Source organism: Puma concolor, chromosome C2, assembly GCF_028749965.1.
Source record: "Puma concolor isolate L17-30 chromosome C2, mPumCon1.1.hap2, whole genome shotgun sequence".
In the NCBI taxonomy this organism is placed as follows: Eukaryota; Metazoa; Chordata; class Mammalia; order Carnivora; family Felidae; genus Puma; species Puma concolor.
Genome location: NC_141675.1, coordinates 134205931 through 134232628, shown reverse-complemented (window position 1 = coordinate 134232628; position 26698 = coordinate 134205931). Strand labels below are relative to the sequence as shown.

The following is a 26698-nucleotide window of genomic DNA, read 5'->3' as shown; positions in this document are numbered from 1 at the left end:
TGCTCAGAGCAATCATTTCAAGCACCAAAAGTAATACCATTATTCTGACCCCAGAGTAATCCCTTCAAATGTTATTTTAGAAAAATAAAAAGCATTAGTAGTTTATCTTAAAGATGGGACTCTACTTGCATTCAAGATTACTATCCTAAATAATAATAATAATAATAATAGCCACTTATCTTTTTGTCTCCTTTTTTTTTCCACATGAGTATTTCAGCTTTATTTAACAATTTTACTTCTGACTAATTTGAACAGAGATGCGTTGCTTTAGTATTTGGCTTGCAGAAGATTTTTATGATAAACATAATACAAAGTCATTACAGCTTTAGAATATTTCTCTTGAGATTCTGAAAGGTGTGCATTGGTTTGGGGAATAACTTAAAATTTCGATTTACTTTTGGACTTTACAAGTATCGTTCAATTTATAGAGCTATTGTCCTAAAAACAAAACAAAATTTTAATGTTCATATGCTGTGCAATTGTCCTGTCTTGATTTCCTGAAAGACTATAGCTGCCTCCTTTACTCTGCTTGAAGTTGCTAAGTAGAACTGGTAGCAAAATTAAGCAGTAAACCTGCTGATGCAGAATTCTTCACTCTTAATTTGGCTGATGTTCAACTCTAAATTAGAACACAACTAAACCCTCAGGTTTTACGTGCAAAGAAACTTGATTCATATGCTGAGTCCACAAACTCCTGAAATGTAAATTTGCTTTTCTGCCTTGCCTGCCACAACCACTGGAGAAGTCACCAGGAACCTATAAACGAAAACAACTCCTTCTTTAACCAGGATTTTATTTTCCCTGGCTTTCTCCTTTCAATAAAATTAGGAAATGGTTGCCAAACTCTACTTCTCTTATGTCCCCCAATGACTTTCCTACTGTGGAGAGAGCTTTAACATAATGCACTGCAAACTTGTTTTCCTCTTTGATGAGTTCATTTTAGTCTCCTGTGTCCAGGACTCCTCTTCCCAAAGAGCAGATGAATAATCTGTTGCAAATAAGCCGGCCAGAGGAAGGGAGTCACCAGCTCTCTCCTCGGTATCACGTCCACTGCCAAGTAACAACTGGTAGGCTGCCCCATGATTCTCCACACTCCCGATTCAGAGGGAGGGATGTTCTTCTTCGTTCAGATAAACCAGAGAAAAGAGAAAATACATAAGGGCGCAGCAGGTGTGGCATAATTCACTGCCTCCTGAACTTCTGACAAGAAAAACCTCCTACACCTGCATGTAAGAACAAAGCTCGGCTACAACAGGAATTTGGAATCCGAAGCCAAGTTACCAGCCATGAGTTTGGAACTGCCTTCAACCAAGTTACAAAGAAAGCACAAGCTAGGACTTGATAGGGCATTTGAGGCCTTGACATCTTGCTTCTTTGTCTTCTCCCTGTTTGGTGGTTAAGAGGAGGGATGGCATGACCTGAACCTAGAAGAAGAAATGCTTCTAATGACACAAAACTAAGCTTACATATCTTCTTAAAAATGCCCTCACTTTTAGTAAAATCCTGTGCACTGGTGAGTGGAGTGAATCCAACTATATTATCTCTATGAAGAGAGGGCAGAGAGGATGTAAAAGAGCCAGAAGCATCTAAAAGAGCCAGAAGCATCTCGACTGACAGCCACATCAGATTTTCAATCCTTCCCATAGCGGCAAACATAGGCTCCACATTACAGGTATTGTGACTGAAGCTCGGAAATGTTCCATCACTAGCTCAAGGTCAAATGACTAATCTAAAGCAGAGCCTGAATGGGAACTTTGGATGGCCAAACTTCAAACCTGGGGTTTGTCCTTTATCCTAGTGGCTTCCAAATGCCAGTCTCTGGTCTTGTGCTAGCCTGGCCATTCTCAGGACCCACTTGGGCAGCACTGTCAGAATGCCCGGACCACAGGCTACAGGAAATCAAATCCAATAGGTCTGGAATGAGACCTGAGAAATTGTTTTTTTAAAAATCTCCTTGACATTTTTCTGCGGCCAGATTTGGGAACCATGGCACTATCTAAGTCTCCTAAGTGGTTTTTCTCCCCAGCAATTAATTAATTGATTTCATGGAAATTTTAGGTCATCTCCCAAATCAAAGTATAACGCATCTCACTCTTAGGAAATGTATCTGCTGTTTCTACAAACCATGGAATATATTTTTTAAATATTTAAAGTTCCAGCAGTCCTTCAGAAAATATCCTTGAGTTGGGACTTAAGGGTGCTTCCTGGGGATGTTTAAGGGTGTTTTCCTGGGGATAATTTATCACCCACAGTTGTCTTGCTGCAAAACTCTATGGTTCCCTGCAGGGTCCAAGATTTTCCTTCCTTGTTGGTGGCTCACAAAGCCAGGGCTACTGATGCTCAAGGCAAACTCCCTATCTCCCAGACATTTTTGATTAAGTGCACCTTCGGGGCTTTACTTATTTTAGACATGGGGCTACACATATGTTTCAACCAATTTTCTACAATACACTTCTTCCTAAAACAGCTGTTTTTCTGGCTTTTTGCCACGGACTCTGTTGAGCATCTCTTGGGACCTTAGGTGAATCTTTTTATATCCTTATCTCTCCAGTAAGAAGCTCTTTGTGTGCCCCTATATCCAGATCTCCAAAGCGATTTCTCCTTCTCCTTCAGCACTTTCGTGTTAAGGGGCCCGCAGGTTGAGCAAGGTTCTGTAAACTATGATCCTGGGGCCAAATCTAGCCTGGCATCTGTTTTTTGTAAATAATATTTTATTGGAACACAACCAGCCCCATTCATTTGCGTGTTTATGGCTGCTTTCATACTACATTAGCAAAACTGAGTAGCTCTAAGTAGACAAAGACCATAAGCCTGCAAAGCCAGAAGTATTTGCTATCTGACCTTTTATAGAAAAAGTCTGCCAATCCCTGAACTAAAGGAACATTTCCAACTCAAAATATTTATAAATTTTCCTCTGATACAGAAACAACACATATACACTTCCAAGATCACCTCAAACCACATACGCTATAAGAATTTTATTGTTTGCCTGTTTTTATTCATTTTTAACCCATATTTAGGGTACAACATATATTCTTTTTTTACTTCCATCTTCAGATGTTCAGCTCTTAGGACCTAAAAATGATGAACAGTTTTACCAATAAGCTATTCTTTAATATATAATGAATCACCTCATTACTTGTGTGAGAGTAAGGGGTATGGAGAAGACTATGTGAATCTCTATTAATTCATTGTAATTGTCTCCAATTAACCTATCCTCCATCTGCTAAAATGAACCCCAGTTTCTTGTAACTTGTATGGCTGATAAGAGAAAGAAACAATTTTCTTTTAATTTTCTCCAAGCTGTCTTGATAACTAGTGATTGTACAAAGTATATATCTAATAAAACATTAACCCAGGAAAATACATTTTTAGGAAAAAAAAAAAAAAAGGCTCACTTCTTTCTATGAAAAAAAAAATGTGCCTTAAAAACCTCATTACTGTTTTAAAATCCTACAAAAATGACCTTAAAAATCTTGTGGATTTGATATTTTGACTGATTGCAAAAGAGCAACTGGCTTGTAACTGAAATCTGCACCTTTGCACCGGTCTTCAATTATACTCACTTTACCTGCAGTTACTGATATTTAAAAGTACCAGTGCGCCCTCTTGTGGTACATTGCAGTTACTGTTCTTTTCTACCAGTCCTACCAGTTTGGTATGAACCCATTAAATTTTATGTAAGTCATAAAAAATAAATAAATAAATAAATGATTTTATGTAAGTCATTTTACAAGAGACTATCTTACATTTTGTCTGTGATTGATTCCTGTGGAACAATAATCAATAATACATGCTGGTACCTGAAGAATTGAACTGCTAAAATTATGCTGGGCTGTAATGAAATATGATTATCACTGTTTGACACCCACCCTGAGCTCCGAAGAACAGAAATAAATCTACCACCGATTTTGGTCCATAGATCACTTTACAGGAAAAAAAAAAAAAACATAAAGTCTACAACTATCATGTTCTTGCATATCAGGTGTTCTAAAGAATTTCTACCTACTCCACTTTCCAGTTTGATGATGTGGCTATATACATAAGTGTAAATATTTTTATTAAAGGGCACATGAAACTTTCGCTATGTAGAAAAAAAAAGGCCTTATGAAAGTCAAATCTACATCCCAATTTCTAGTTTCTCCCCTTTCCAGGGGAGCTTTGGGTACCTGTTCTGGCCTCTTGACTATGAATTCAATGGTTTAGGCTACAGTGCAATCCCCAAGGATCCCCTACATTGTATTTTGGCGCTTGTGAGACCAACTACCCATAATGCCTCCTCCTCTGGACTACTTGGGCTTTTTGTTGTCACTTTTTTAAATATGTAGAAGTCCTACCACTTACTAGTTTAACTGGAAACCCTTGAGCAAGTTACTCTAATGCTTCAGCTTTACTTCATCATCTGTAAAATGGAGATACTAATAATGACAGTCTCATATAGCTATCATGAGGACTAAATACAAGTTAAGGAAGTTAAGATTCCTATCTTAGGACTGGGCACATAAGAAGAGATTAATAACCTGTTACAATCAGTATTACTATTAGGTTTCTGAATGTATCGGAATGTTGTGATTTCTTAATATTCCCCCTTCTCTCTTTATCACCCTCCACTTTTCTAGTATATTTTTGGTCTGCTTTATTGATGTTTTTATGTTTGCCTTTGCTTACTGTGTGGCAATGGAAAAGCTAGATTTAAAAGTGTGGGTGCGGGGCACCTGGGTGGCTCAGTCGGTTAAGTGTCTGACTTCGGCTCAAGTGATGATCTTGCTCAGTTTGAGTTCGAGCCCCACATCGGGCTCTGTGCTAACAGCTCAGAGCCTGGAGCCTCATTCAGATTCTGTGTCTTCTCTCTCTGCCCCTCCCATGCTCATGCTCTGTCTCTCTCTGCCTCTCAATAACAAATAAACATTAAGAAAAATTTAAAATAAATAAAATAAAATAAAAGTGTGGGGGGCGCCTGTGTGGTGCAGTCGGTTAAGCGTCCGACTTCAGCCAGGTCACGATCTCGCAGTCCGTGAGTTCGAGCCCCGCGTCAGGCTCTGGGCTGATGGCTCAGAGCCTGGAGCCTGTTTCCGATTCTGTGTCTCCCTCTCTCTCTGCCCCTCCCCCATTCATGCTCTGTCTCTCTCTGTCCCAAAAATAAATAAACGTTGAAAAAAAAAATTCTTAAAAAAAAATAAAAGTGTGGATTCTTGGGGTGCTTGGGTGGCTGAGTCAGTCGAGTGACTGACTCTTGATTTCAGCTCAGGTCATGATCTCACGGTTTTTGAGTTCAAGCCCCCCCATTGGGCTCCATGATGACAGTGCAGAGTGTGCTTGGGATTCTCTCTCTCTTCCTCTCTTCCCCTCCCCTCATCATGCTCTCTCTCTCAAAATAAACAAACAAACAAACAATTAAATAGGTTCTTGGGGAACCTGGCTGGCTTGGTCTGTAGAGCATGTGACTCAATCTTGGGGTCCTGAGTTTGAGCCCCATATTGTGGGTAGAGATTACTTTTAAAAAAAGTGTGTGTTCTTGGTTCAGAACCCTGCATTTCAATTGACTTATTGCTATCTCTAACATATTAAGACTGCATCACAGGGTCAATACCTAGAACTGTAAATGCCAGAATATCTCTGTGCTACTGAGGTATGAATCTTTGGACACTCTTTTTGTTGGAGAGCTCAAATAGGACTTTTGACATGATGTTTTAAAAGTATAGAGTATATATATATATATATATATATATATATATATATATATATAATGAAGTACTTACTGTTTGTCTTTTCAGTGGTTAGGAGATTCTTCTGCATTTATCTGGAAGTTTCTTTTGTGAAAAAAAAAAAAACAAAAAAAACCCCAAAAACTCCCACATCATGGATCTGTCTATATTAGAAAAAGAATAAACATTGGATATGGCACATCACTAGACAGAACAGATGCTCTAACTATTGAGGGTATTTTTTTATACACTGCTTCATCAAACATCAAGAGTGACTTTCTAGGTCAGCTCCAGCAGAAAAGCACTTATTTTAGAACCCTTATTTTTTGTTTCCCCAGCAATGCTATGCCATCATGTCAAGGTCCTTACAGTCAAAATTAGTGCCTAAACACACATGCTTCTTGATTCTTCTTGTACAACTTATACTTAGAGGTATTCAATCTCCTCATTAGATGTAGCAAAACTAAAACATGCTTAAAAGGCAGGGGGCTTAGGGAGAGAGAGATGATTTTCAATTAGGAAAGTCCAGATAGTATTTAATAAAACAGCTATTTACCTATGCTCACTCTGGTATCCATGATTGTTGTTTGTTACCTAGGAATTAAATGTTAAGTTGCAAGGTATGATCACTATAGTAACTAGAAGGGCACTGGAACATTGAAAATGTGAGTAGATGTTAAATTTAGATCAAAGTGAGTAAATGTCACATTATCAATCCTATTCCTGTAGAAGCTAATTTTCTTCAACGGATTTTCCTTATAAATCACGTGAAAGGCCCTTTTCCCTCCTTTGTGCCTATTTTCAAAACTATTTAAATTAGCATATTTTTTTGTTGTTTTCAGAAATCATTGGTTTTGGTTTTTCAAACTGTAACTTAAAATAATCAAGTCCCAATCTTGTTTAGCTTTCAGTGGATGACAAACAGTACAAATGTCTTGTGCTTTCTGGATACACTTTTAAGTAAACTTTTTTTTTTTTTTTTAACATCAGAAATGCACCATCTGACCTGCATTGTGACTGTTTGCTGTGAATCATTCAAAGCTGGCATGTTGTAGGGTTTTAGTGCTTTTTGTGGTGTTAACTTTCCTACCCACAAACAAACAGCCTTCAAACTACCCAGATGAGATCAAACAGTTGATGGCATTTATATTTTCCTAGGCATCAGAAAGAAGAATTCAATCCCACAAAATTAAATGCCTTTAGGGAAAAAAAATGACTATGTGAATGTTTGACATCAAAGACAGAAATATCTTCGTCTCCATTCAGTATTCCCAAACTCCAGGCAGACTTTTTTAGTTTTTTACTTTCTCTCCATTCTCTTTCCTACATGGCTCTCTGAATTATAATTAGGAACTTGGAGGGCAGATTTGACCTTCACTTGTGCTCTTTTTTGGTAATATACAAAGTCCAATGGAGGACTGTTCTTCTTCACAAATGATTCTGTTTCTTTGGTGTTCCTGACACAAATCTGTGGAGTATTGGCAGTTGTCTTACCAACAGTAAACTCCTGAAGGACTATGACCCAAGTGTACAAAAACACATGTTCCTTTTACATGTCTTGCTTTGTCCATCGCCTACTATTGTCTAAAAATAACATGCTCACAACCCAGCTTTTCACTAACACTTTCAGGAGAAGTTGGTCTTCCTTGGATTGTGTCTCTGGAAGAGCCAGGTGAAGGGCTGTATTATGGAAGACTGAATCTTGTTTCCAACCAACCCCCACCCCACCACCACCACTAAGAGAGAGCAAGCATCTCCCATTGGTCAGGGTTGAGGAGCACTGTTTCCATGGTTCAACATGATCAGCTGCATGCAGTTCATAATCAAATATATCCTCCTTTCTTTTGACAAAAGTCTGAGAAGGAGGCACAGTTCACTGCCAAAAAGAGTCCTACTAGCAACAAGTCCAGACACACAAGAAGTCCAAAAGATGTCCGCAGGTGAAATACTGATTTTCCAATGAGCTTCCTGACTGTCTTTACAGAGTCTTTCTTGAGTGGGAGCCTGGGGATCCCTTTATTCTGCAATCTCCTTTCTCTCCCCATGTCCCCAGTGATGCATAACCCCCTCTGTGGAGTGCTGGGTATATCTTGAGAGTAGAGTAGGCAGTAAGATTCTTTCAGGTCAGACCATTTTTCCCAGACAACTCAACCTCCATTATACCTGAATCCTCCCTTATAAGAAGGGGCTTAGGCATTTCAGAATCTTCTGATTGGAACACTAAAAATAAAAATAAACCCTGGAATGCCTGGCTGGCTCAGTCAGTGGAGCATGTGACTCTTGATCTTGGGTTTGTGGGTTCAAGCGCCATGTTGAGTGAGTGTAGAGATTGCTTAAAAATAAAATCTTAAAACAGGGGCGCCTGGGTGGCTCAGTCGGTTAAGCATCCGACTTCAGCTCAGGTCACGCTCTCGTGGTCCACGAGTTCGAGCCCCACGTCGGGCTCTGGGCTGATGGCTCAGAGCCTGGAGCCTGTTTCTGATTCTGTGTCTCCCTCTCTCTCTGCCCCTCCCCCGTTCATGCTCTGTCTCTCTCTATCCCAAAAATAAATAAACGTTGAAAAAAAAATTTAAAAAAAGAAATAAAATAAAATAAAAATTAAAAAAAAATAAAATCTTAAAACAGGGGCACCTGGGTGGCTCAGTCGGTTAAGCGTCCGACTTCAGCTCAGGTCACGCTCTCGTGGTCCACGAGTTCGAGCCCCACGTCGGGCTCTGGGCTGATGGCTCAGAGCCTAGAGCCTGCTTCCGATTCTGTGTTTCCCTCTCTCTCTGCCCCTCCCCCGTTCATGCTGTGTCTGTCTCTGTCTCAAAAATAAATAAACGTAAAAAAAAATTTTTTTTTAAATAAAATCTTAAAATAAATAAATAAATAAATAAATAATAACCTGGGGTGCCTGGGTGGCTCAGTCAGTTGGGCATCAGACTTTGGTTTAGGTCATGATCTCACAGTTCATGGGTTCGAGCCCTGCATCGACTCTGTGCTGGCAGTGCAGTCTGCTTGGGATTCTCTCTTTCTCTCTCTCTCTCTCTCTCTGCCCCTCCCCCACTTGCACTATCTCTCAAAATAAATAGTTTAAAAAATTTTTTAAATAAAAATATTTTTTAAAAAATAAAAATAACCACTTTTGTTTATGATATTGACTATTACAGCATCACATGTTCAGAGTTCTTTAAATTTTTTAGGGGGTGCCTGGGTGGCTCAGTCGGTTGAGTGTCCGACTTCGGCTCAGGTCACGATCTCATGGTTCGTGGGTTCAAGCCCCACATCGGGTTCTGTGCTGCCAGTTCAGAGCCTGAAGCCTGTTTCAGATTATGTGTCTCCCTCTCTCTCTGCCCCTCCCTCACTTGCTCTCTGTGTCTCTCTGTCTCAAAAGTAAATAAACATTAAAAAAAATTTTTTTTAATTTTTTTCATTTGAATTTGTATTACAAAAATCCCTTCATCAGAGGTAAAGAAAGAATTATTATTATACATATATATGTATAATCTCCATTCAAAAAATCCAAACATAAATTAGTGCCTTCTTTGAACCAGGAATTGTAGGAAGTACAGAAATATAATTCATAGGCATAATCTCAGTGCCTGTGAATTCAGAAATTAACTGGGGCGGGGGGGATGAAGGTGGTAAACAGACATATAAAAAGGTTAATGGCAGGGCAGTCCTGTAGGAACTCTCATCTAGAGATGAACAGAGCGTTGTGTTTACTCCGAGGAAGGCCCACCCTGGATGCTGGTGGGATGCAGGCACAATAACACAAAGGAAAGCACGCACCTTGGTTAATTTTCCTGGACAGAGCCATTTCCAAAGTAAACCTGGGCCATCTTACACAGAGGTTCACATTCCACACCTGGTGCTTAACCACAATGAAACCAACACAGCCACAGAATGCCCAGAGTGGGGATGCCAGGAGGAACAGGTGGCACAGATCTGAGTAAAGTTTTGATGCTCAGATCACGGCTGGCTAAGGCAGCCATAGCAAAGTACCACTGACAGGCGGTTTAACAACAGCAAGTTATTTCCTCATAGTTCTGGAGGCTAGAAGTCTAAGATCAAGGCATTGGTATGATTGGTTTCTTCTGAAGGCTTTTCTCCTTGGTTTGTGGATGGCTGTCTTCCTCTGGTATCTTCACATGGTCCTCCCTTTCTGTGTGTGTCTGTGCTTTAACCTCCTCAATAAGTACACCACAAATGACTTCATTTTACCTTAGTCACCTCTTTAAGGGTCTTATCTACAAATACTGTCACATTCTTAGGTACTGTGAGGTTAGGATTTGACAAAGATTCTCTCCTTGACCAAACTTTGGTCAGGCTCTTCTGAGCTCTCTTTTTCACTAGGCCTGACCTTGGGCTACTATGTCCTTCCTTGTAGAATATTTCTAGCAAGAATCTTGCTAAGTCAGTTTAACAAGAAACCCTCATTTTCAATATCTGATCACCCTCAATATCTGATCGGGTTCCTCACCATCTACCTTCCCCCAGATGATATCTGACCACCCTGGCCTGCCTTCAACAAGAATCTCGTCAGGCTGGTTTAGACAGAATCCTCCCTTACCTATAGTATTTCCTCTCGGTAACTTTCTGACCATCAACCCCCAACCCCACTTCTTAGCTACAAATTGCCATTTTTCTTTGTATTTGAAGTTGAGCTCAGTCTCTCTCCCCTACTACAAAACCCCATTGTCCTGGTTCCTATACCTATTGTGATAGTCTCCCTGAATAAACATTGCCTTACTGTTTCTTAACAAGGGTCATGAATAATTTTCTCTTTAACAGATTTCAACATAGGAACTTTGGAGGGGATGTAATTCAGCCTACATAACATAAGGTCTCAAAACTTTGGGGAAGGTATAGTGAGGAAGCTCCAGCTGTGAATTCTCCAGCTATGAATTCCTCCTTCAGGGATGGTCTGGGGATTGGGGGAGGGGGAGTGGTGGAAGTGGGGGCAGAGGAAGAGAAAGGGAGAGGGGGGAGAGAGGAAGGGAGGGAGAGAGAAGATTCTTACTTTTTTTTATATAGAATTAAAAAAAAAAAAGGTTTATTTATTTATTTTGAGAGACAGCCCACACAAACGAGAAGGGGAAGGGCAGAAAGACAGAAAGACAGACAGAGAAAGAGAGAGAGAGAGAAAGAATTCCAAGCACTGCACTGTCAGCATTGAGCCTGACATGGGGCTCATCTCATGAATCATGAAATTATTACCTAAGCCTAAATCAAGAGTGAGACACTTAATCAACTGAACTACTCAGTGCCCCAGATTCTTAGTTTTTTAGAGCTCTATAGGAGAACATCAATTGGCTGGGGCAACCTGAAGATCTGCATTGGGGAGTAAGGAGAGGAATGGGACAAAGTGATTGTGATCCTGTAGGACCACATTTCTGTGTGGCTTAAGAAAAATAAGCTCAAGGGAAAAACAAAATCAATAAATGCAGTGACATTCTGCCATATGTATCTCATGGCAATTAAAACTCCCACTACTATTCCACCACCAAAGAATCATTTTTATAACTATTACCAGTCATTGATTGCTCACTAGTTTAGCCCAGCAGAGAAGCTAAGGGCAAGTGCCCTAGGGTCACACAACCTTGTATTTGAGTTTCAGCTCTACCATTTACCATGTGACCTTGAACAATTCAACTTTTCTGTGCTTCATTTTTTCATCTGGAAAATTTGAATAATGACTGTGTCTTCCTCAGAAGGCTCTAGTAAGGATTACATAAGACAGTAAAGATTACTGTTATTTATTACTGTTTTTCAAGGGCTACATATAGTAGATATTTAACATATTTTATCTATTTTAATCTCCTACAAAAATCCTTTGAGGTACATATATCATCAGCCCCATAGCCTTGTAGTATCTCACCTACCCCTGCTGTCACTGAGGACAATTTCCATGAGGAGATTCATGAAAGATTTGTTCCCTAAAACTGATGGTAAGAGTAGATTCAAGATCAGTTCCTTCCTCTCTTCTTTGGATAGTACATTCTATCATGTGTATAGCTGCTCCTCTGGTACAGTTCCTATGACAACCTCTCTGGGATATTTTTCTGCTCAGCCATAGTACTGGTGGCTCTTCTTGTTACAAAAAAAAAAAAAAAAAAAAAAAAAAAAAAAAATCCATCAAATAAAGCCTTACATAAAGGGCTTTGTTAATGGGGAATCTCATAAAGGAGCCGTGATGCTACATCAACCAAGGTAGTAAATTGCTTTAAACTGTTTTTGTTTAAATGTTATAAAGCCCCATATACACTCACTGTCTCCAACACAATAATTGAGAACATGTACAATTAGATCTCGTAGTTACCAGTACAGTGCAAAACATAAGTACAGTTTCACTTTGATGTTGGAGCTTTTAAAAAATATTTTTCTTGATATTTCTTTTGGTTTTATTGTCTGTTGTAATTTGCTTTACCACAGTATGTAAACATTGGGAACTATGTGTGCACAATTTAATTCTAATCTACCTGTGCCCTAGTGGTCAATTAGCATGTGAAGTGACCAAACAGAGTTAAAATCCTAAGAATTTGCCAGGTGGCATTCAAAGGTATTTTTGTCAAAATCACTTTCAGAAGCTTTACTACTGAGCATGTTAGAATTTCTAATTGGCAAAATTAGTGGAGTTTAAGTTATGTGATCGTTAGGCGTTGGGTATCTCTACCTTTGCAGGAACAACGTATATGTAAGTACCTACCCAGGCCAGTACTTCATACCAGGGGGACAGCTGGTATGGCCCTGCACCTCTGTCATCAGTGGATGATCTTGTCATCTGATCTGACCAAAAGGCCTGACCCTCCCTCCAGCAGACCATGCCTGTCTTCATCTTGGAGACAGCCTTGCATGAAGAGGCTGGTCATCGTGTCAAGGGTTGAGACTGATAATATTCCAAACATACCCAGGCTGTATGATTGTTTTCTGTCTGTTGCTTGCTTAGAATACCGTGGTCTGAAATGTGCTTCTTGCTACAATTGCCAGACAAAAAAGTGGTGGGTTGGAAACACAGAGCTGACATTCCCTGTAACTGCTGGAGACTTCTGATAAAGTTCAAAATTACCTGACATTCATGCAACAAAAAACTGGGTGAAGGTGGTTCAAATTCTCATACTCTGTTGTTCAACACAAACCTCAAAATAATCCTGTATACCTGAATTTCCTCCCGCTACACTGTCATTTGTCTTCATTGACGGGCTCATTGATCTCTATGTAAGTGTAGTCTACTGGTCAGAATATCATCTTCAGGCAACGTAGGAATGCTTTTGTTTTCATAACCATCATTCAGGTACTAAGTCATGGATCCTCATGCTAGCTCCCAGACTCTTTTTTTTTTTCTTGTAAACAGATTTTATTTCTTAGACCAGTTTTAGGTTCACAGCAAAAGTGAGTGGAAGGTACTGAGATTTCTCATTATCCTCTCATATACACACATAGCCTCTCCCACTGTCAACATCCCCCATCAGAGTGGCCCATTTGTTACAACTGGTGAACTATATTGACACATCACTATCACCTAAAGTGAATAATTTACATTAGGGTTCACTCTTGGTGCTGTATATATTGTATGGATTTTGACCAAATGCATAATAACATATATCCACCATTTCAGTATCATACAGAATAGTTTCAATGACCTGAAAATGCTCTGTGTTCTACCCTTCATCCTTCCTTTCCTTTATTCCCTGGCAGCCAGTGATCTTTTTATTGTCTCCATAGTTTGCCTTTTCCAGAATGTCATATAGAAGAAAGCACACAGTATGTAGCCTTTGCAGATTAACTTCTTTCACTTACTAGTATGCATTTACAGTTCCTCCATGTCTCTTCATAGCTGGATAGTTCATTTCATTTTACTGTTGAATAACATTCCTTTGGCTGGATGTAACACGGTTTGTTTATCCATTCACTTATGAAAGGACATCTTGATTGCTTCCAAGTTTTGGCAATTATGAATAAAGCTGCACATTTGTGTGCAGGTTTTTTTTTTTAATGTTTTATTTACTTTTGAGAGAGAAAGAGAGAGACAGAGTACTAGCAGGAGAGGGGCAGCAAGAGAGGGAGACACAGAATCTTAAGCAGGCTCCAGGCTCCAGGCTCCAAGCTGTCAGCACAGAGCCCCGCTCAGGACTCAAATTCATGAATCACAAGATCATGACTTGAGCCGAAGTCGGACACTTAACCCACTGGGCCACCTAGGCGCCCCTCACGTGCAGGTTTTTGTACAAACATAAATATTCAACCCCTCCGGGTAAGTACTAAGGAATGCCATTGCTGAATCATACAGTAAGAGTATGATTAGCTTTATAAGAAACCACCAAACTGTCTTCCAAAGTGGTTGTACTATCTTGTATTCCCACCAGCCATGAATGAGAGTTCCTGTTGCTCCATACTCTCGTCAGCATGTGTTCTGGGTGTTCTAGATTTTGGCCATTCTAATAAGTATATAGTTGTAGCTCATTATTGTTTTATGTTTTCTCTTCATTTGTTTTAAATTTATTTATTTATTTTTTAAGAGAGAGAGAGAGAATGAATGCGAGTGGGGGGGGGGGTGGTGGCAGAAAGGGAGAGAGAGAATCCCAAGCAGGCTCTGCACTGTCAGCACAGATCCTGATGTAGGGCTCCATATCACAAACCATAAGATCAAGACCTGAGCTGAAATTAAGAGTCTTAATTAATTTGAATGAATTTGAATGAATTAATTTGAATTTAATGAAATTAAGAGGCTTAACTGACTGAGCCACCCAGGCACCCCTCATTATTGTTTTAATTTACATTTCCTTAATGACATAGGCTTATTTGCTATTTGTATATCTTCTTTGGTAAGACATCTTTTCAGGTTTTGCCAATTTTTTAAATCAGGTTGTTCATTTCTTATTGTTGGGTTTGTGTTTTTTAAGTTTATTTATTTATTTTGAGAGAGACAGAGACAACACAAGTGGGGGAGGGGCAGAGAGAAAGGGAGAGAGAGAAAGAAAGAGAGAGAGAGAGAGAGAAAATCCCAAGCAGGCTCCAAACTGCCAGCACAGAGCCCCATGTGGGGCTCAAATTCATGAAACTGTGAGATCATGACCTGAGCTGAAACCAAGAGTCAGATGATTAACCAACTGAGCCACCCAGGCACCTTGTTGTTGAGTTTTAAAACTTCTCTGTATTATTTCAGGTAACAATCCCTTTTCAGATATATCTTTTGTAAAGATTTTCTCTCAGTCTGTGGCTTGTCTTAACATTCTCTTGACCAGAGTCATTTTTAATGTAGTAAAAACATGCATATTTGTTTGTGCATTGGATTTATTTACTCTTTCATCCATTCAACATGTGTTTATTAAGTACCTGATAAGTATGAGGCACTGTGCCAGGCATGCAAAAGGCAGGGGTAACCAACAGAGGCACTGGGTTGCATTTGCCTCTAAGTCAGAGCAACTCACATTTTAAATCCTATAACTTGTCATTTGTCACCCTTTGTCATTTATCCTCTGACATATTATGGAGCCTGTCCTCTCCTCTTTATTCACACAGACTACCCTGATTGTTCTCCTTAACATGGTAGATGCTCACACCTAACTAGTCTCATTTTAGAGTGAGAAAAATTCCTTCCAATTCCTTCTCTATGTGGGTGACAATTATCCTTCTAAATTTTAAATACAATCAGGTCACATTTTTGGTTAAAAAAAGCATGTATGACCTATAGCTGGAACAGGCATCAGTTTTATTCCACAACACTGGAATGTAAGAAACATCATTTCTCTTAACTTCTCTAAAATAGTTAAATTATGCTGAACTCTCTGCTACTTAGTTGGGGAGAAAGTCAATTTCAGTCTTCTATTTATTTGTTTTATTTTTATTTAGATTCAAGTTAGTTAACATACAGTGTAGTCTTAGCTTCAGGAGAACCCACTGATTCATCTCTTACATATGACACCCCCAGTGCTCATCTCAAAAAGTGCCCTCCTTAATGCTGGTCACCCATTTAACCCATCCCCTCCAGCCACCCACCCCCAATTTCAGTCTTTTTATTAGGCTTATTCTTTCCACCAAGAATCTTTTGAAATTCACAAGGATCTCACAAAATACATTCAAGAATGGCCCTCTGGTCTTAGTCTACAATGATCATTACTAACCTTCTCCTTGGCCGTATCCAGGTGGTCCTATTGTCAAGTCTAGCTCTTTAGAGAAAGAGTTTTGGCCGAGCAATAGAAAAGCCTCTGAAATAAGGAAAAACTAAAGTTAATCACCTTCTCTGGTGGGAGAAAATAAAAATACATAAAACAAGAGAAACAAAAACATTAAAATTTCAAGTTATCCTGACCTATGGAGAGCCCAAACTTCATAGTTGGCAGCTACAAGATATACCTACACTTCCCAATTTCACCTTCATCCTAAGGTGTGGCTGGAGCAGGTTCTCAACAGCTCATAGGAGCCAAGTGTTAATTTTTCAGGAATGTCGTGAGACAATGTTTAACAGAGCTATTATTAAAAATCAAATTATATAAATCTCACTCCCTCTCCCCTCCTGCCTCCCTAGAGAGCCCTCCCATCCCATCTGAGCTCCCAAAGCACTTTAAACGTGCTTGTATACAGTGAGTCTGACATTGTTCCTGTTGTTTTCACTAAAATATCCCGCAGAATATGAGTTTGTCAGTAAGATTTTTTATTTGTATTTGTCTCCCTTGCTCCTAGCAGAGGGCCTAAAACATGGTAGGAATTCCATAACTGTTTGGTGAGTGAGAGAGGGAATGACTTGAAGGTTAAACCTATTCCCTTCCTGGTATCTTGGGATCAGCCCTCTATCCAGCAGCACTGTTTCCTAGATCAGGCTCTGCATGTCCTTCCATTCTTTAATCAGTCACCACAGGAAAAGACTGGTTTCCCTCCAAAAGAGAGGTAACTTCCATTCTCCAGGGCTTTCACTCTAGGGGAGGGTTAAAATGCAGATGAAATACAAGTAGTAAAGAAGCAAAGAACCTTTAACAGTTCCCTGAGGTAAAGAAAGCAAATTAGAAGCTCAACATCCGTACATAAGGCCATGTGGTACATGAGCCTGAAATGGAAAATTCATGTGGCTGGTTGGTAAACCAGTGCAGGGTTGTCTTCAGCCCAATTAACATTTTGCAGGGAGGAAGTAGATTTGGTAAAAACTATGGGAATGTTTTATTGGTGTGTTGATAGGTGGACAAAATGGCCAGGAGGGTTGTTCATTGCATAGATACAACTGGGAAACACTCTTTTCCTCCTTTAGAAGAGTGTCATGAACATTTTGGAAAATTCGTGACAGAAATGTGTCAAAGACCAAAAATACAAAGATTGAAAATGATTGCTTTTGATTTTAGACTATGCAACCCCAAGTACAGAACTGCTTGACCTCATTTCTGATTCCATAAACAGCTTTGGGGAAATTGTCATTGCTTTGTCCTAGTCTTCCCAGAACAAGAACCAAATATCCCTAAGGATACCAAATGACACTACCACCCCACCACCAAGCTGGCAATGGCAAAGACGTAGGCTATTTGCAGAGAGCACGCCGCCTCTGCTGTGAGTGGGCAGTAAACTACCCGGGAGATTCGTGCTGCTTGCCTGGAGACTGGGTTGCTAGGTGCCTCTGAAGTAGTGAGACCGAGAGGTGTGCATTATTCCCCCCACACTTCTTATTTTACACTGTGACAGTTGTAGCTTGGAAACAGAAGCAAAGAATAGCGTCTATAGTGTTAGGAATAATGGCCAGCCAAGTGCCCTATGGGGCAGAAGCAACAGAGTTGAGGCTTTTATCAGGAGTAGAAGAAAAAAGTAATGTGATTTGGTTTCATCATAATTGCTTAAGCAGCCTCGGTGAGAACTAATTGTGAGTTCATCTGGCTCCAGAGAAACCCCACCTCTTCCCTCTCCAGAATGGTACTAAAATATCAGCATTGCATCACCAGAAATCACTCCCATTGGTGGCCTTTCTTAAGGAGAGCAGCATGCTCTGTCTCTCTGAAAGCCACTGGAATCTGTATAGACCTAGGAATTTATATCTTTCCAAGACAAATAAAATATTCCTGGCACTCACTTGTCACTTGAAAACTCAGAGTGCTTGCCCATTATTATATCATAGAGGAAGCGTTGTTTTAAAAATGTGGGAGTAATGAAATGCAGAGAAGGAAATGAAGGGACAAGTTAGACCCTACATCACTACATAGTCCTGCCATTGTTGGACTCAGGGGAAGTCCTGGGTTTTAAATTTTTTTTTTTTCAACATTTATTTATTTTTGGGACAGAGAGAGACAGAGCATGAACGGGGGAGGGGCAGAGAGAGAGGGAGACACAGAATCGGAAACAGGCTCCAGGCTCTGAGCCATCAGCCCAGAGCCTGACGCGGGGCTCGAACTCATGGACCGCGAGATCGTGACCTGGCTGAAGTCGGACGCTCAACCGACTGCGCCACCCAGGCACCTAAGTCCTGGGTTTTAAAACCAGACTGTTCACTGATAATATCTTGACACTCCTGGGCTCTCTCACCAGCTTCCAGTAGCCCTAAAGAGACAAGTACTTTTGTTTTTTAAGTTTATTTCTTTATTTAGAGACAGACAGACAGAGAGAGAAAGAGAGAGAGAGAGGGTGAGTGCATGGGGGAGGAGCAGAAAGATAGGGAGAGAGAGAATCCCAAGCAGGCCCTTTGCTGTTAGCCCAGAGCCCGATGAGGGGCTCGATCTCACAAATCATGAGATCATGACCTGAACCAAAATCAAGAGTAGAACACTTAACCAACTGAGCCACCCAGGCACCCCAAGACAAGTACTTTTGCTCAGAAAGTTGGTCACCTAATTCTCAAAAGAGCAGAGCTAACATTGGAAGTCATCAGCTAGGACTTGGATTTCATCTATGTTAGTAGCCCAAAATAAAATCTAGCTGAAAGCTAAGTAATGCTGCTATAATATGCTTATTTGGATTCTATGTGAAATCTGAGAATGAGGCAAGTGGATATACAGTAGTAGAAAGAACATGGATTCAAGTCCTGGGTTCAATCTGAGTCCAAATCTTGACTCTGATGCCTACTATTTGTAAGTTACTTGCTTCCTCTGAGTGTCAGATTCAACTGAGAAATTAGATAAGAATATCAGTTCCCTTGCAGGATCTATGTAGGATGCAAAATAATATGTAAAGCGCCTCCACGGCATTTGGAACAGAGGATGTACAAGATAAGTGGTGGCACACATCACAGTTCTGTATCATGGTAAAATAAAGCATAATCTGAATGCCTCCACATATGTGGCACTGTGGAGGTTACAAAGACATATCAAGCATGACTCCTGTCTTCTGAACCATCACAATTTAGTTAGATGCTAAGGGGAGAGCAGCAGACAGGGAGTAAGGACTATCTGAAGCAAAGTACCAACCACACGCTGTAGAATTAGATATTTAACTGTGAGGTACAGATTTGAAGCAGAGTAAGAGTTTATGGAAAAGGCAGAACAACGTGGGTGGGGTGCTGGCTTTAAGCACTAAACAGAAAAACAAGCACAAGTGTGATTTCTTGACCACTAAGATTTACACAGAAGTCAAATTCTAGATTTAACAAAATCAGAAGAGCAATCTACTGAAAAGGGGTTCATTTTAGCATCCAAAGGTCATGTTAGCAAAACCAGGCAGCTCTGGTGGCTTATGCCCCAAGGTCACAATCTTGGAGAAGACCGGAGCACTTTGAAAGTTCTAAGCATGGACCTTGACTGGCCTTACCTGTAGTGGATAGGAGATGAATGACCATCTTTATTTCGCATGGAAAGTCATCTTAGAGTTAGAAAATGAGGAGCATAAATAAATCATCCAACTCCATATAAGGTCCAAACTGAAATAAGTTTAAAACATATCATTTTAGGGGCTCCTGGCTGGCTCAGTCAGTTAAGTATCCAACTTTGGCTCAGGTCATGATCTCGCAATCTGTAAGTTCGAGTCCCATGTTGGGCTCTGTGCTCATGGAGCCTGCTTCCAGTTCTGTGTCTCCCTCTCTCTGACCCTTCCCTATTCACACTCTGTCTCTCTCTCTCTCTCTCTCTCTCAAAAATAAACATAAAAAAAAAAAACCCACATTACTTTATAAAGTTAAATGGTTTACTCTGCCCATAACTCTACTGACCTCGCTTGTCATATATTCTTTTAAATATTTGGGGCGCCTGGGTGGCTCAGTCGGTTGGGCGTCCGACTTCAGCTCAGGTCGTTCTCATGGTTCGTGGTTTCCAGCCCCGCATTGGGCTCTGTGCTGACAGCTCGGAGCCTGGAACCTGCTTCAGATTCTGTGTCTCCCTCTCTCTGGCCCTCCCCTGCTCATGCTCTGTCTCACTCTCTCTCTCAAAAATAAAATAAAAAGACATTAAAAAAAAATTAAATATATGTTGGGCTTATGCCCAGTTCCATAAATATGGATGAACAAAAAATATTACTTTATTTTCTGCAAATCATGGTAATCTGAATATGCACCCCCACAAAAATCTAACCATCATTATTGACCTCCGCTCAGTGGGAGACAAGGAAAGAAAACACACTAGTGCTGACTAGGTTACACCCATGCTTTATATTTTATATAGATTTGCCTAAATACAATATTAACTTGAATATAAATGATGTTTTCTCAAAAATTATCCCAAAGAAATAGAAGGAATTGACTTGTATTTGAGTCTTTACAAAGTCTTTCCTGTTACAGGGGGGCCTGTTTAATTAATTCAAAAAGTTAATTACATATATTTGAATAGATGGTATAGTTTTACCCAAATTTTTTCTTAGAGATAAAAATCTACCTAATATTTGAACCTGATCAAAGTCTCTCCTGTTATGGGAGACCTATTCAATTATCCTGATTCAGTCTCAGTAGATGTTTAAAATGCTTATAGAAGTCAGCTGATGGAGTTTATTTTTTTTTAATGCAAAAACATTTTACAAATTTGAAATTATTCTGGGAGGTATGATTTCTAAATTAACAATAGTTGGATGACATTGTAGATAATCCTTTTCCCCAAATTCATATGCTGAAATCTTAACCGTCAAAGTGATGATATTAGGAGGTAGGGCATTTCGGAGGTGATTAGGTCATGAGGTGGAGCCTCTCATCAATGGGATTAGTGTTCTCACCAGACACTAAATCTGCCAGCACCTTGATCTTGGACTTCTCAGCTTCCAAAACCACAGGAAATAAATGTCGGTTGTTTAAGTCAGTCTACGGTACTTTTGTTATAGCAGCCTGAATGGGCAAAGACAACCCACATATGAAACAACTTAACTGTGGAGTAAAGATGATGACTGAACATGCACATTTGTTTTTTATACTTTTCTGAAATCCCACTAAAACATGATAAATATTATTTTTCCAAAACATCAAATCATAAGGACAAAGTATGAGGAAAGACATAATATCAAAAAGTGGGGGGGGAGGGGCAAAGCTGAGAAGCATTGATTACAAACAAGCTTTGGGAACTGATGGCACTAGACAGCTCTGGAAATAGCGCTGAAGGTAGAACCAAGAAGAAGACACAGTTAGAGCCTCAAATCCCCTATTTACCCACAACAAAAGCCTATAAGTTTATCTTCTAGAAAAGCTAAGCCAGAGAACTCTGGGAGAGTTGGGGGGTGCTGCAATACTAAGCAGAAAATTAAGAATAGGTGGCTGTTGGCATATTGGGAATGAAAATCATCCCTGCCCCCAGTCCTCCATCTCTATGTGGCTCTCAGAATGGTAGCAATCAAAGCCTAACCTTCCAGAAAAACATTCAAAGATCTTTCTCTAGGGGCACCTGGGTGGCTTAGTTGGTTAAGGGGCTGACTCTTGATTTCAGCTCAGGTCATGGTCTCATGGTTCATGAGTTTGAGCCCCACATCAGGTTCTGTGCTGACAGCTGGAACCTGCTTGAGTTTCTTTCTCTCTCCCTCTCTCCCTGCCCCTTCCTGACTCTCTCTGTCTCTCTCTCAAAATAAATAAACTTTTTTTTTTTTTTAATTTTTTTTTCAACGTTTATTTCTTTTTGGGACAGAGAGAGACAGAGCATGAACGGGGGAGGGGCAGAGAGAGAGGGAGACACAGAATCGGAAACAGGCTCCAGGCTCTGAGCCATCAGCTCAGAGCCCGACGCGGGGCTCGAACTCACGGACCGCGAGATCGTGACCTGGCTGAAGTCGGACGCTTAACCGACTGCGCCACCCAGGCGCCCCTCAAAATAAATAAACTTAAAAAAAAAAAAGTTCTCTCTCTAATGAATCCAACTCAATTCATTAAGGAAAAAATTCAAAGAAAAACCATAGGCCTGTATTGTCCAATATAGTAGCTACTAGTCACTTGTAATGATTTACATTAAAACTTTGATTAATTAAATTAAGTAAAATTTAAGCATCAGTTCCTCAGTGGCACTAGTGATTGATATATAGTGGCTATGATATTGGACAGTGTACATATAGAACATGTGCATCATTGAATACAGTTATATTAGATAGCACTCTTCCAGACAGATCTCCCTACAACAAAGCCAGCAATCTCTGCTATCACACTCTAAGTGTGCCACACTCTTAAATATGTGCAAACGCAAAGGATCACCGGATACTTAAGACATCTTTAATACAAAAAACAGAGAATACAGTTACAGTATAAGCAAACTGGAAGAATCAGACAATATAAGAGAAGAAAACATTTTATTATTAACATCTTCATGGAGGTAAGACTCTGTTTCAATGAAACAAGTATAGCCTGTTTTAAAAAAATCAGTAAATAAACATATGATATTAGAAATTTAAAAAATAACAATGGCATAAATGAAAAACTCAATAAAAGTGTCAGAAGATAAAAACTGGAGAAATCCCTCAGAAAGCAGAGCCAAAAAAGATAAAGAATGGAAAAGAGGAGAAAAAAAAATGAGAAAATTAGAAGACAAATTCACAAGGTCAACATTAGATGAAAGGAGTTCCCAAGAAACAGCACAGAGAAAATGAAGGGAGAAAGTTACTTATGAAACATTTCAAGTGTATTTCCCAGAACAGAATGACCTAAGTATGCAGACTAAAAGAGAATCCAGAGTACCCAGGCAAGACACACCAAAGTCATGTCATTGTGAAATCTTAAAACACTGGGACAAAGGCAAGCTTCCAGGTGGGGGGCTGGGGATAGATGGTCACCTAAAAAGATGGAGAATATGAATAGCTTTGGATTTTTCAGCAGCACACTGGAAGTAGAAGACCAACACCTTAAAAATTCTGAGGAAAAATATTTCTCAACAGATGTCTCTATTCAGCCAAACTGTCAGTTAAGTATGAGGAAGAATAAGGATGTTTTCAGATACTCAGTGTATCAAAAATTTTACATTACCTGTACCCTCTGTCAGATAATCACTTAAAAGCTATGCTTCACAGCGGGTAGACCAAAAACAAGGAAGACATAAGACCCTGGAGTCAGGAATTCTACAGGTGAGAGAGGTAGAAGAAATTACAAGATCCTGGTCAAGAGCAATCCCATGGTCATAGGTGTGGAGAGGCCCTGAAGATAGCCTTTCTAGATTAGGGCAGGTTAGGGTGCTTCAAGGATATGCAAAGCCAGAATAACGTACGTGTCTGAACATACCAAGAAGAGATTTAAGCAACTGGCAGATAGTTGCAGTTAGAAATACACGGAAAACTAATTTTAAACAATTTCAGGACAATTTTTTAATCCAGGAGAAACATAGCTGTGAGTGGGAGGAATAATCATACTTGTATTAATCATTACATTCTACAAGGCATAGCTGTGAATAATAGCATTTATCATAATAATAATAATAATAATAATAATAATGCAATAATTTTTCTCCAACCCAAATTATGAAATAACTATAAAAGAAATGTGGGGAGCAAAAAAAAAAAAAATAGGCATGTGACAGAGTGAGGTATAGGCATGAGGACTAAAGAAAAATCATCATCTTCCAAAATGGGATATATTAATATCAATAGATAATGACTGAAATTAAAAAAATCAAGAATAAAAATTTTATTTACAAAAAGGAAGGTCATATACCCAAGAAAAAATAAAAGAGCTAAACGTGGTTGCTTCTGGGTAAAGAGAAATGGATGAGAGAGACTAAAGTTTTTGTTGTTGGTGGTGGTGGTTTGTATTATCCTGTTATTTTATTATTTAAGCCTTGTGCACCTATAGCTTTGATTTTTAAAAAACTGAGGGGGAAAAAGGCACAGGGAAAAAAAATCTAAACCTACTGTCCAAATATTGTATGAATAACTATTTATATCTTGGTGAAATTTTCCAGCGATGGCATCATACTCAAATTCCCTTCATGCATAAAGTTGCCATCTTCTCTTCTAAGTTTCCTGTAGGTTTTCTGTTCTGTGTCATGATTCCTGCTTCCAAACTCTTCCATTCAATTTTCCTCTGGTCCTCCCCAGGTTTCAACTGCCTGCATTTCTTGCTTAGAGATATAAACCTAGTACTTCTAGATAGTCCTATATACTTAATCTGCATCTCTAATTATAATAAAATCCTTGGGAACCAGAAGTATGTCTTGTACTTCTTTGAAAACCTAGCACCTGATTCTATTCTTGCAACAGTATGTACACATATGAATATTTCCTGGTGAAAATTTATTGAACATAGATGATTTGATATAGTCACTTTGTACGTGTCATCTAATTTAATGCTAAAACAACTCTGCAAAGTGAGTTTAATAATTGCTAACTTAAAGATGAAGTGTGGGGAAAATAAAGGACAGTGAAAATGTCACCATAATTCTGAGTGTAAGACAGCACATTTATTTTGTTTAAATGCAACTGAGCTGTTTAGAGTACCAATCAGCTGGCAGGAAATTCCATTTCAGTCATTTCTGGACTGACCTCCTCCATTCACATTTCCAGTTGATACAAAGGTTGGGAGTGAGGATGTCTTCTGCACTCCAACATATTGGCTTATGGTCTCCACTGATCCCCACTGATATTTTCACTGTCCAAGATCACATGATTTGTCCCTGAAGGAAGTTGTACTCACAACTTGAACAAAGGTCCCTGTCATCTCAGTTCCTGGCCATAGCTCCTAGAGCCCCTCTTCCCTAGCATCCTATAGCAATCCACCCAACTGGGAGTTAACAAGTAAGACCTGTGCTACCTTTTTTGGAAACCACCTAAACCCCCTTCCTCCTGCTGAACTCAAGGATTTGCTTACCTATATCCAGTTCTGTTTCCACCCCCAATATCACACCCCCAATAAAGCCCTCATCTTTATTCTCTTCCAGAGAAGAGAATGGGTCCCCACAATGGATCTAGTCTTTCAAAACAAAACCAAAAAAAAAAAAAAAAAAAAAAGGAATGAAGCTGTCCTCTGGCAACATCTGCTTTCCATTCAGCAACCCAAAGCCCTTGGGGCAAAGGAACACAATGGTTTGGCTACTTTTTTGGAATGGGAAAGGGAAAAATACCTCGTGCAGCGAAAACAAAGATTTTTTTTTTTTAATTACAGAGCAATAAAATAAAAATCCTGCCTCTAATATAAATGCACATATGCATATACAATATAAACACAGAGAAGCAGATACTTACATAATTATATTTATAATATACACAGTTGAATGAATGCCTGTGTGAAAAGATTTTCATTGTAAAAGCAGTAACTTTTATTACAATGACCTATCTTATCCTCCAGTCTTCTACTATTGCCTTTGAACCACATTCCAAACCCAGGGAAAAACATGTTTATAAAACTGCAAAGGTCAAGGCCAGTAATGGAAATTGATTTTACATGCTCAGTGGAGTGTTTTTAAAACCATGGAACAGTCTAAAGGAAAAGAAATCTATTTAATTACTTGACAGTCTTTTGTAGTCCATTAAAAAGGCTCCACAATTGTCTACCTCTCCTGAACTAACTTAACATAAATCCCTCCCATTAAAGAAGCACTTCTTAGAATTGCACAGAATGCACCCTTCTGAAAAGGTGAAAGACTCCAGAGCATGAACTCAAACTGAGAATAATGATTCCTACATGAAGACAAGTTGGTTCCTTTAAATGTTTTTAATGAGGCTGAAATTTTCACTCGAAGTTCCTGCCCAATACCTGAGTTGCTGGTCCCTTTGAACTTGTATTTTTCTCCTTTCACTGTCTGTTTGATAAGATGATGGGGAAGAAATCAATAGCTTCTGTTTCAGCAGCAATTATGGTACATTTTTGCTTTTATTCTTTTTGAATTTCAGTCTATCACGGTCAACACTGAAAGTCTTTTTCCCACATTTCAAAGCAAATTCATGGTAATTTGAAATATGATTTTACTGTAATTAACAACTAACTGCTCCTTAAATTCTTACCATTTTAGACCATTTTAGATAGGAAATAAAGAAGAAAATGGTATATAAATTAAATTCAAGGAGGTTTATATCTGACTGACTACTTGATTATACGAGCAAGTATAAGTCAGTACTAAAACGAGTCTTCTGGGACAATTGTTCTCCAGCTAGGGGAGGTCAGACTGTAAGTTCTTCTTAAGATCATTATGTTCATTACATCATTAAGTGAATTAATTCCACTTAATTAAAATTCTTGAATAAGTACATAATCAAGCACTATCGTCTGGAATTTTAGTAGTCTTTCTAGACAAGCCATAATTAATTGATTATGCATTAACTATACCATATCTATTCTAGAATAGTAACTTGGAAACCATGGTAAATGGTTTGTACTACCACTGCTAGTTTGAAACAAATTTTATTTCAGATGCATTTATAGTGCTCTCTCCTCATACTAACATGACTTCACCATAATTGTTATGTCAAGGTAGGTTCTTATCTAAGGTTTCTTTCACCTTCTTGTCTTAACTGAAATTTAGCCTTCTCCAGATTCCTTCCCTTGCAGTCAATTCCAGTAAGGGCTGCTTCCTTCTACAAGTCCTAAACCTACAAGAGAATTGCTGTTTTCTTTTTCCAGACTGTGGTTTCCAGCTTAAACAACAACAACAACAACAACAACAACAACAACAACAACACAGCCTCAATACTACCCTATTCATTACTTTCATTCTCTAAGACTTTAGCAC

At 39.2% G+C, this 26698-nt stretch overlaps 1 long non-coding RNA gene across 6 annotated transcripts in view; it reads right to left on the bottom strand.

Annotated features, from left to right (window-relative positions):
- Nucleotides 1-211: 211 nt before the first annotated feature.
- Nucleotides 212-26698, bottom strand: part of LOC147577548 (uncharacterized) — a 57797-nt gene continuing 31310 nt past the window's right edge. For all 6 annotated transcript variants that reach the window (XR_015240389.1, XR_015240385.1, XR_015240387.1 and 3 more), the window contains 3 exons: nt 15812-15895; nt 5760-5869; nt 212-1120 (listed from right to left, as the gene is read on the bottom strand). This is a non-coding gene — a long non-coding RNA (uncharacterized LOC147577548). The remainder of the gene's footprint in view (nt 1121-5759; nt 5870-15811; nt 15896-26698) is intronic.